This window comes from Semicossyphus pulcher, unplaced genomic scaffold (genome assembly GCF_022749685.1).
Source record: "Semicossyphus pulcher isolate SPU_LCO1_2020_fin unplaced genomic scaffold, fSemPul1.0.p SCAF_8, whole genome shotgun sequence".
In the NCBI taxonomy this organism is placed as follows: Eukaryota; Metazoa; Chordata; class Actinopteri; order Labriformes; family Labridae; genus Semicossyphus; species Semicossyphus pulcher.
The window spans coordinates 1889648-1898409 of record NW_027211759.1 but is presented as its reverse complement, the minus strand read 5'-3'; the positions used below and the strand labels follow the sequence as shown (position 1 = coordinate 1898409).

Below are 8762 nucleotides of genomic sequence, written 5' to 3'. Positions count from 1 at the left end.
ATGGATGAGGCTCATAAATCTCGTTGTGTCTGTGCGCTTCATGAAGCAGCAGAAGTGTGAGATCTGCTGTAGACAAACACAATTACAGCAGCTGCCCTTCAAAGCAGACGCTCTAACACTGTTAGGGAAGTGCAATCCAATCTCAAACAGCACGGCCAGCATGTGCGATGTTTGTGTGTGTGTGTGTGTATGTACATAATGGGTTTGTGCGTGTGTGTGTGTGGAAAGTACGAAGACATTGGCAAACCCATTGACTTTGAATTGCATTATATTCTCTTTCATTAAAAATCCAATATGGATTCCCAACACAAACCTGAGCGAGGTGATGAATCGGCGTCACGCTCAAACTGATGGGAGGCATTTATCAGCGGGACTCAGTCATAGATCAACCCAGTTTCAGCACCTTGGACAGGGCTTTTAGAGCGCGGCCATTTGTCACCGCCACAGGAGCTAAAATATGACCCATTAGAGGCAGGTAGTGAATAGGTCAGCAAGAACGTGGCGCACCAAGCCATCCTCTTCCTCGTGTGACCCTGGAGAGACACCGCCACCATCGCAGGAACAGCTCAGCAACTACTGGGCTCGTTTGTTAAACGCTGAGAGCAAGGAGGGAAGACAAATGGACCACGAAACCAGGACAAAGTAGTTTCAGGCCCAAGCAGGACAGAGGACGACAGCGCCTGACGCCTCACAGAGCTGACGTTACTGATGTGCTGTGCTCTCCTGTACAAGATAACCAGGCTGGGTTCATTACAGAGTCTGCTGTACTGCATGGTGAAAAGCATTCTGGGTATGAAGGGGAGCAGCTGCAGAGGGAAGGATTATATAAAGATGACAAGTCGCTTCAGAGGCTTTTCCTTTTTCCTTTGCTTCCTCACCTGGAGTTCAACTGTGGTTCATCCCCGCTGAGAGGAGCGAGGGATATGTCAAAGTGTAATCCTCGCAGCAACACAAAACAAGAACAGAAGTATCTCATTCATTTTTTAAACATGTCAAAACAGACAAAATAAAAGAACACAATCACAAGAAGTAAGGGCTCCTCCACGTGAGTAATTGCTCAGATTCAGGGGGTGATGTCTAAAAGAGGAAGATTTTTCAAAGCAGCGCCCACACAAACTGTTAGTTTCTATTAAATTCATACAGGTAGATCGAAACCAGGAGTCACACCTGCCTCGTCGATTTCCATGTCGAGTTTACAATCCTGCTAGCTACCGCTGCGTTAGCCGAGCTCAGCCTACGGTAACGTTAGTTGTTGCGAGGGTGGCGGCTGCACTGGCGATCATGACAGCGCGTGTCTGTGATGAAGCTTAAGTTTATAGCGCCATCGTCTGGGTAAAATACCGACACACAATAAAATACCTCTCTGGTATAAAAGTTTGTCTTATACAGCGAATGTTACGGTAAATCAATAAATGTGGAAACTATGAGACGAAATAAAAGAATACATTTATCTGGAAATAAAGAGACAACTTGCATATTAAAGTAAAATGATAAAGTACAGTATGTCTCAGAGTGATGAAGGAACGCCCTTCATGACTCCTCAAGACTTAAATACAGTTAAATAATAAACAACTCATGTTATTACTTTTTACATTTATTGGTTAATTTTTGTGAATATATTTATTAAAATATTTCAAAAATATATTTTTACTTCATGCATTGAAACAAATATATTTAAAATATATATTTTTATCTTGTTAAATATTTCTTTCATTATTTATTTTTAATATCTCCATTAAAATAATTTAAATTATTCTTCTTTATGTTTTAACATTTTTATAATTAACTTTATATTTTATATTATATATATATTTTTTAATTTCTCCTAAAAAAATGTTTTTCTAATGATTTAAAAATGCATATATATGTTTTTGACCCTCCTAAGACTCCGTACAGATCTCTTGTATCTGTAAATCCAATAAACTCCAAAATTACAAAGTCTGTAATTTCGCCGATCTCAGATTGTGACACAGGAAGCGGTTAATATCCCGACCACACACCTCCATTCATCACGGAGCCACACGCAGTAAATGAGATGCTGCTCCACAGAACGGATGATGTTAATAAAGATTGTGGGTGTTTGTGTTGGATCCCGGCGTCCTTCAGCGACAGCCAATCAGAGGAGGGCGTTTCTCTGCTGCAGACATGATTAACTCACTGATGGTTTTCATCACAGAAACACGCCTGCTCGTTAATCCAGAGCATGACGAGCCAACAGATATCATCTACTGTGAAACTGTATGATGATGCATGTGAGCAGATCATACTGAATAATCAGTCACCTATTATTACCAAATATGTATTATTCAAAAGACGGGACATGAGGCTTCAAACCTTTGACACTTTATTTGGGCCCAGACTTCAGACCTTGATCTGTGTCTGCTGCAGTTTCAGTAAACACTGAGGGTAACAAAGGAAAGGACTTAAAACAAGTTTAAAATCTACAGTGAAAAAGGTGAACAGGCTGCTTTCAGTTTCACTTTTGCGTGGCGTCTCTGCAAGTGTCAACATTAGTTAACTACCCACAATGCACTGTGTTTGCTTCCTGCATTAGGCCCCATCTTTTCTGGCGGACCATGGTTCGGTGGTTTGGTCCGCACCAGAGTTCAAATGCGTGTTCTCACCTGTCCAAACGAGCGACCCAAGCTGTCAGGTGTGAAAGCACCCTTCATTACAGCTGCTGGAGGGATCTGTCTCTTATGTATGAAATCATTTCAATTCTTTTTACTTTTCTGACAAACTTTCCTTCTCTGGTGCTTTATTTTATCTTATTCTTATTTTTAGTGCTTTTGTGTGTTCAACACATTTCTCGTGGTATTCAAACTAACCACCAAAAAAAATAGAGATCAAAGTCACACAAAGAAACCTACTAATCCAAGCAGCAGCAGAGCAGCAGCTCCCTACAAGGTACAATGATGTTTCTGTCTGGTGGCTTTGAAGCGAGCGGTGTGACAGCTGTGCTCACAAAATGCATCTCGCTTTAAACAAACAGAAGAAACTCTGAATGGATCTTTTCCATCAACTTGTCTGGAACAATTCTTAAACTTTTCGTACCAATGAGTCATTTAGATCCTTTAATAACGTAACCTTTGTTAAAAATACTGGAACTGTAATAAAACTGGTGTAAAGAACGGATTCAAACACGCTCTCTACTTTCAGTCGTTGCCTTTAAGGTTGTGAGTTAACGAGCCGGCTCGATGTGCTTTCTGTAGCAGCAGGATTCAGGCCCTGAGCTTCTGCATCAGCGTGACCCCTCGCTCTTTCAACAGCTACTCGATGGTGCACATTTAAAGGTCCGCAGCTACCGCAGAATCACTGCTCTCAGATAATCTGCAGTTTGTTTGAGGAACACAACAGAAGGTAGAGTTTGTGAGGCAGGGACGGACGTCTTTGTGATTTGGTCGATGTTGTAAAAGAGGAAGATCAAAAACTCATCAGAGGCTGAGGAACAAACAGGAGTTCTGCAGGAGGCTCGACGCTCGGCATGCTGCAAATACAATCGCTAAAATGAAGCCCAGCAGCCGAGCTTAACGAGCTCTGACTGCCCGTTTAGTCCCTGCAGAATCTGTACTGTTATATACACTTACATTAGCAGAGTTTACTCGCCGCGCTCCCTCCATAATCCATGAAAACAGCCAGAGGATGGCGTTTGTAGTGCGCTACAAGCTCTCATTACATCGCCCTGTTTCTCTCCTATGTTTTAAAAACAGTTAAAGAAACTCGATGAGCGAGCAGAACTACTTCCTCGTGAGTTATTACCCCATTACAAACATTTGGTATTTCAGCCGGCCTGCAGCCTGATGCTCGGGGTGAGTAAAACTAGAGACCGCCTCACATCCATCCAGCTCTCCTCATGCAGAACCTCCCGGGCTTTAGGTAATTATTCTGGAGCTCAGCGGCCCATTAGGCTAAAACAACACGGCTGACTTTGGCTGATCTTGGAGCTGTTTGAGCTTTTATTATTGTTTGATGATGGAGAGACACACACTTAACCTCTGCTGATAAACTGACAGTCGCTGAGAAGACAAGGTTGTTTCAGAAGCGCTCAGAAAGATTAATGACGTCCTCCTACTTATTTTTCTATCCTCCTTAGCTCGGCTTTTTTCATCTTTTCCAGGAAGCACTGAGTCAGGACATCGTGTTTCACACTCGCACGGACACACACAGAGGAGACGGTCAGTCCTCTGATGGTCGCTGAGCAGCTGGAACAAACTCCTCAGGGGTTCAGTGCTTTGCTCAAGAGAGCTCAACCACTTCAGCTTTCCTGTTTCTTTAACTGACCTGGATCTTTATGTGTAATTCAACTGGTGGTTTCAGAGCTGTCTCCTCCTACAGGAGAGCATTAGGACCCGGTGTGAGAGATAAACTGAAGGTGGAAGATAATTCTTACTCTGCACTTCAGAAATAAAAGTCAAGATGTCATGAGACAGTTGGACTTTAGTTATTAGTGCCAGACGATGAAAACAAATCAGGAGGAAGTCCGACATGTTGAGACTAAAGGTTACCTTGCAGCCATCACAGCAGGTTTGCAGCTGCAGGCTGAAGGAATCCAAAACCTTCTAGAGCCCAAAATATGTAAAACAGGACAAAGGTTAAAAAATATCGGACATTCCTTTTGATAATGATTTGTAGTAAAACTAAAACTTCAATCAAGTTAAACATGTCCCAATGTCCGAACCCATGGCTACCGCCTGAGACCAGCAGCCTCTGGGAGCGACGGTGAACATGTCGTGACCGGTTCAGCCAGCGTTTAACGATAAACGACTTCCAGCTCAGACGTCCTCCTCCGTGCGCTGCATCGTTTACAGTCCAGTCAGCAGCTCGAGCAGCGACCGTGTGTTCAGATCAAAGGTAAATTCTCCCTCCAGATGTGTCTGCTAAATAAACGCTGTCATCTCTCGGTTCGTCCCATCCCCCGGAGGAGCGCCCGTTCATCTGTCTGTGCTGAGTCTCAGTCTCACTGTAAACAGGAAGTTACACAGAGGCTGCACTCTGGCTGACTGCAGCGGGATGAAGCCCAAACAGAAACAGATTTTCTTGTGATCGACTTTAATTAACGGCTCTTCAGTTTGCTGAAAGAACAACATCATGATGCAGATTAGGAACAACATGAAGCTTTGTCAGGTCTGTCCTCAAGAGGAGAAGAACACTACTTTAACATGAGACGGAGGGCGGAGCCATCATTTATGATGCATTCAGGGAAGTCAGGAAATCTAAACGCTGAACGGCTTTTGAGAGACAGCGACAAGCAGCTTCTGTTCTTATTCAGTTCAGCAAAGCTTCCAAAGTCACTGCCCCGACTCGACTCTCTGTAGAAAACAACGCTGCGCTCCAAAACACACGAGAACCACAACAAGGAGGGGCCGACACTCGCGCTTTACTTTGTTAAAGAAAGTGATCGCTGCTCTGGTCGTGTATGGCTTTCACTTCGTTTGGACTCGGGGGGGAATCAGAGAGTCTTCTGGGCCACACCTGAGCCCGACAGCAGCTTTCACTCCTCACTCAGCTCACAGCGGAAACAGAAACTGAAAAACATTCTGCATAGAGAAGTCTCCCTGACCCCCTGTGCACACGGGGCGACCGCCTGCGGGGATGTGACTTCAGAAACGGAGCTAACGACTCCCCACAGAGCGCCGCTGGGATCAGTCGAGCCTCAGAGGATGAAAACAGCACGCAGAAACCCGAACGTGTGAGTTATTCTTCACATCATTAACAGAGAGAGTCCTGATGTGAGGAGGAAGAGTTCACAGCTCCAGCTAACGAGCTGCTGTCAGGCCCGCGCTTTATCACCTGTGGATTCACCGCTGCTCCCTCACCTCTCTGCGGCTCCTTTCATCTCTCTGCTTCCTCCCGGCCGCCGTCGATGGCGGAGGGAGGGGTGTGGTCTCGCTCCGGGAGAGCGGGCCCTGAATTCCCTCATCTCCAGCAAAGGCTGCTCTATGATTACACGTTCTGTAATGAATAATTTACCTTTCCCTAATCACCCAGTAAGCGGCTTCATTTAAGTGCTGGCTTCCTCCTCGTGCAGTGATTAGAGCGGGGAGCCAAGGTGAGGGAGGGAGATTAGAGGAAAATTAAGACCGGGCTGTTGTGAGCGGCGCCGTCCTGCAGGATGGCGCTGCTCCGTTAGCTCTGCTCATTACTGCGCGGCCAAAATGTCACCGCCACGCCTGACAGACGTGTGCTGAAAAAACGGGAGCCCTAATGGAGACAAAAAAGTCCACTTTCAAGCTTCAAAGTCAGCTCAACTTTAAGATCTGTGAACACTGAAGTGTAAGAGAAATTCTGCAGCTCTCAGTGAGTCACAGTGATGCTCAGGCACAGTTTGCTGCAGGGCCTCTCCTGTGAGAATAATCGCTTCCTTTATGGATGTTTTGAGGTCTGAAGCAGAGCTTTTAAGAGTCAGCGATGCAGGAATGTAAACATGCATCTGGACATGAAAGCTTTTTAAAAGCACAGATCTGACTCAGACAGACCTCAGCAGCACTTTCCTCCAGCGCAGCCTTCACTCTGAGGACGCTCAGCCTCACAGGAGAGTGCTTCAGTCTGAATTATTCCTCAGTGGAGCTGCTGGGTGGACGGTAAATACTGAGAAACTCTGACCACTGACTGAACACTGCTTATAACTGAGAGATTGGCAGGTGGAGACGGCTGCAGCAGCTGGATGAGTGTGAAGAAGTGCAGGCTGAGAGAGTTCTCAGGATGACTAACTGTTCACAAAGAGTCTGAGATGACGGCTTGTGGTGCAAGTTAGGAGATTAAATATAAACCAGGAAGTTAAGATGATAAAACTCAGCAGCCTCTGATGTCATGAAACTGGATCACTTTGACAGTTATTTAATCCTCCGTCTGAAAGAGTAACTTTAGTGTGTTTAAACCGTTTCAGCCCGGAGACCTGGGCGTGACCGCAGGCTTCACTGATGTCTTCTGTATGTCTCTAAACAGATGAACCGACTGTGAGCATGCAGCGCGCAGAACAGGAAGTCCTTTACCACTAACGGCTGGCTACACCGGAGGCCCTGAATAAATGTCACTTATCATGTTATCGCTGAACGTCCAGAAGTCACAAAATGTTATTTTATTTTCTCAGCGAGTTTTATTTTGAAAGAATAACTATAGTCCATATTTATTATTGCTAACTTGACCATGAAGCCCTGTAAGACGCTCGAGGGGAACGTACATCAGGGCCTCTGACCGAGCTGCTGTATTTAACCAGCTGGGACATTTTGTCTTCAGCCTAACACACACACACACACACACACACACACACACACACACACACACACACACAGACAATGTTGGAAATCTGCAACATTGACCTTTAACCTGTTTGGTTTGGTTTGGGCTGGAGAAGTTGAGTTGAGCCAAGTTGAACTTTTACTGCTGGACGACCGTCAGCGCCTCAGAGAGCGGCAGTGAGCTCCATCGTACATAAAGCAGTGCTGGTGTTCCGTCTCGTTCTTCCTAAAGTTCAGGATTTCATATTTTATAGACTTTCACAAAAAAAAACAGAGATCATAAATAATGGATCGGCTCTGTTGGTCCTTTATGCTCCTGTGGATCACACATTTCAGGTTCCTGCTGCTAAAGACGAAGTTCAGCAGAGGACACTCGACTTTAAGAAGTTACGGATGGAACCGCTTCGCTAAGTGGATGGATACGTCAACACACATGTGCTGAAGAAGCTGGTGCAGCTGAAAAAGCAGGTAAGAGGAGCGTGAAATGTCTCGTCAAATCATTTAGATGATCTACAGAGTGTACGTACTGGAGGTTTAAAGATGCTGCATGCACTGATACAAGAGTCACATATTCTGCCTCACTCGTAGAATCAAAGAGCTGAACTCTGGATCCATGTCTAGAATAAATTCAAACATGGCCACTCGTCCTGACTCTGAGAGACGAGCACGTGCAGCTCGGCCTGACGTCTTCACACTGCAGCAGCTGGACAAACAACAAGGTGGTTCCTGCTCTCTGATACGACCTGCGGCAGCGCTTCCTAAAGTAGTCTTTAACTAAGTAAATTTACTTCATAACAACATATAATAACCACCTTAAAGCAAGGCCTAAAAACACATCCTGCATTCATCAGAGCAAACTTACAGCTCAAAGAATAACCAGCACACATGCTGCTGTGAATCTGAAACAGCCCAAAACTGAGCAAATCATACAAACAAAACTGCCCCATAAAAATAATCAGTGAGCGGAAGCTGAAGCTCAGAGATAAGCATCCGAAAGGTGACTTCACTGTCACAGTCTGAGAGATCAAACATCCCAATTATATCCACTTAAATCCCCAAACTATTAGGTAAGAGTGTGACTAAAAATAGAAACAAGTGAAAGCGAGCCGTCTCTTTGTGAGCACGCAGCAGCATTACTGAGTCTGACATTCAGACAGGAGCAGCAGCTCTGCAAAAACAGCCAGGACAACAAGCGGCCGTTATATTTGTATCAAAGCTCAGAAAACTTTAGCAGCAAACAAAGACCAGAGATCTGCTCTCCGTTTCTCTGCTGCTTGGCTGCAGCTGTTGGTCCACCTGGAGACGCAGGCTGATGCATCGACACGCCGGAGGCTGCTCTGAGCGCCACAACAGAGTCAGGCCGAACATGCAGCCAGCTGGGAAGGAAACTCTGAGTCGTGTGCTCAGAAACTTCCAGCAAAGCCAGAGAGTGGACGCGGTGATGATGATGAACACGGTTTGGTGAGAGGGATGAGAGGTGTAAGATGGGCTGAGAGGGGGGCGCTCAAAGTAACGATTAGTCCA

At 45.3% G+C, this 8762-nt stretch overlaps 1 protein-coding gene across 1 annotated transcript in view; it reads right to left on the bottom strand.

Moving 5' to 3' along the window:
• immp2l (inner mitochondrial membrane peptidase subunit 2) overlaps positions 1-8762 on the bottom strand; it is a 106395-nt gene that overhangs the window by 34551 nt on the left and 63082 nt on the right. The window lies entirely within an intron of this gene.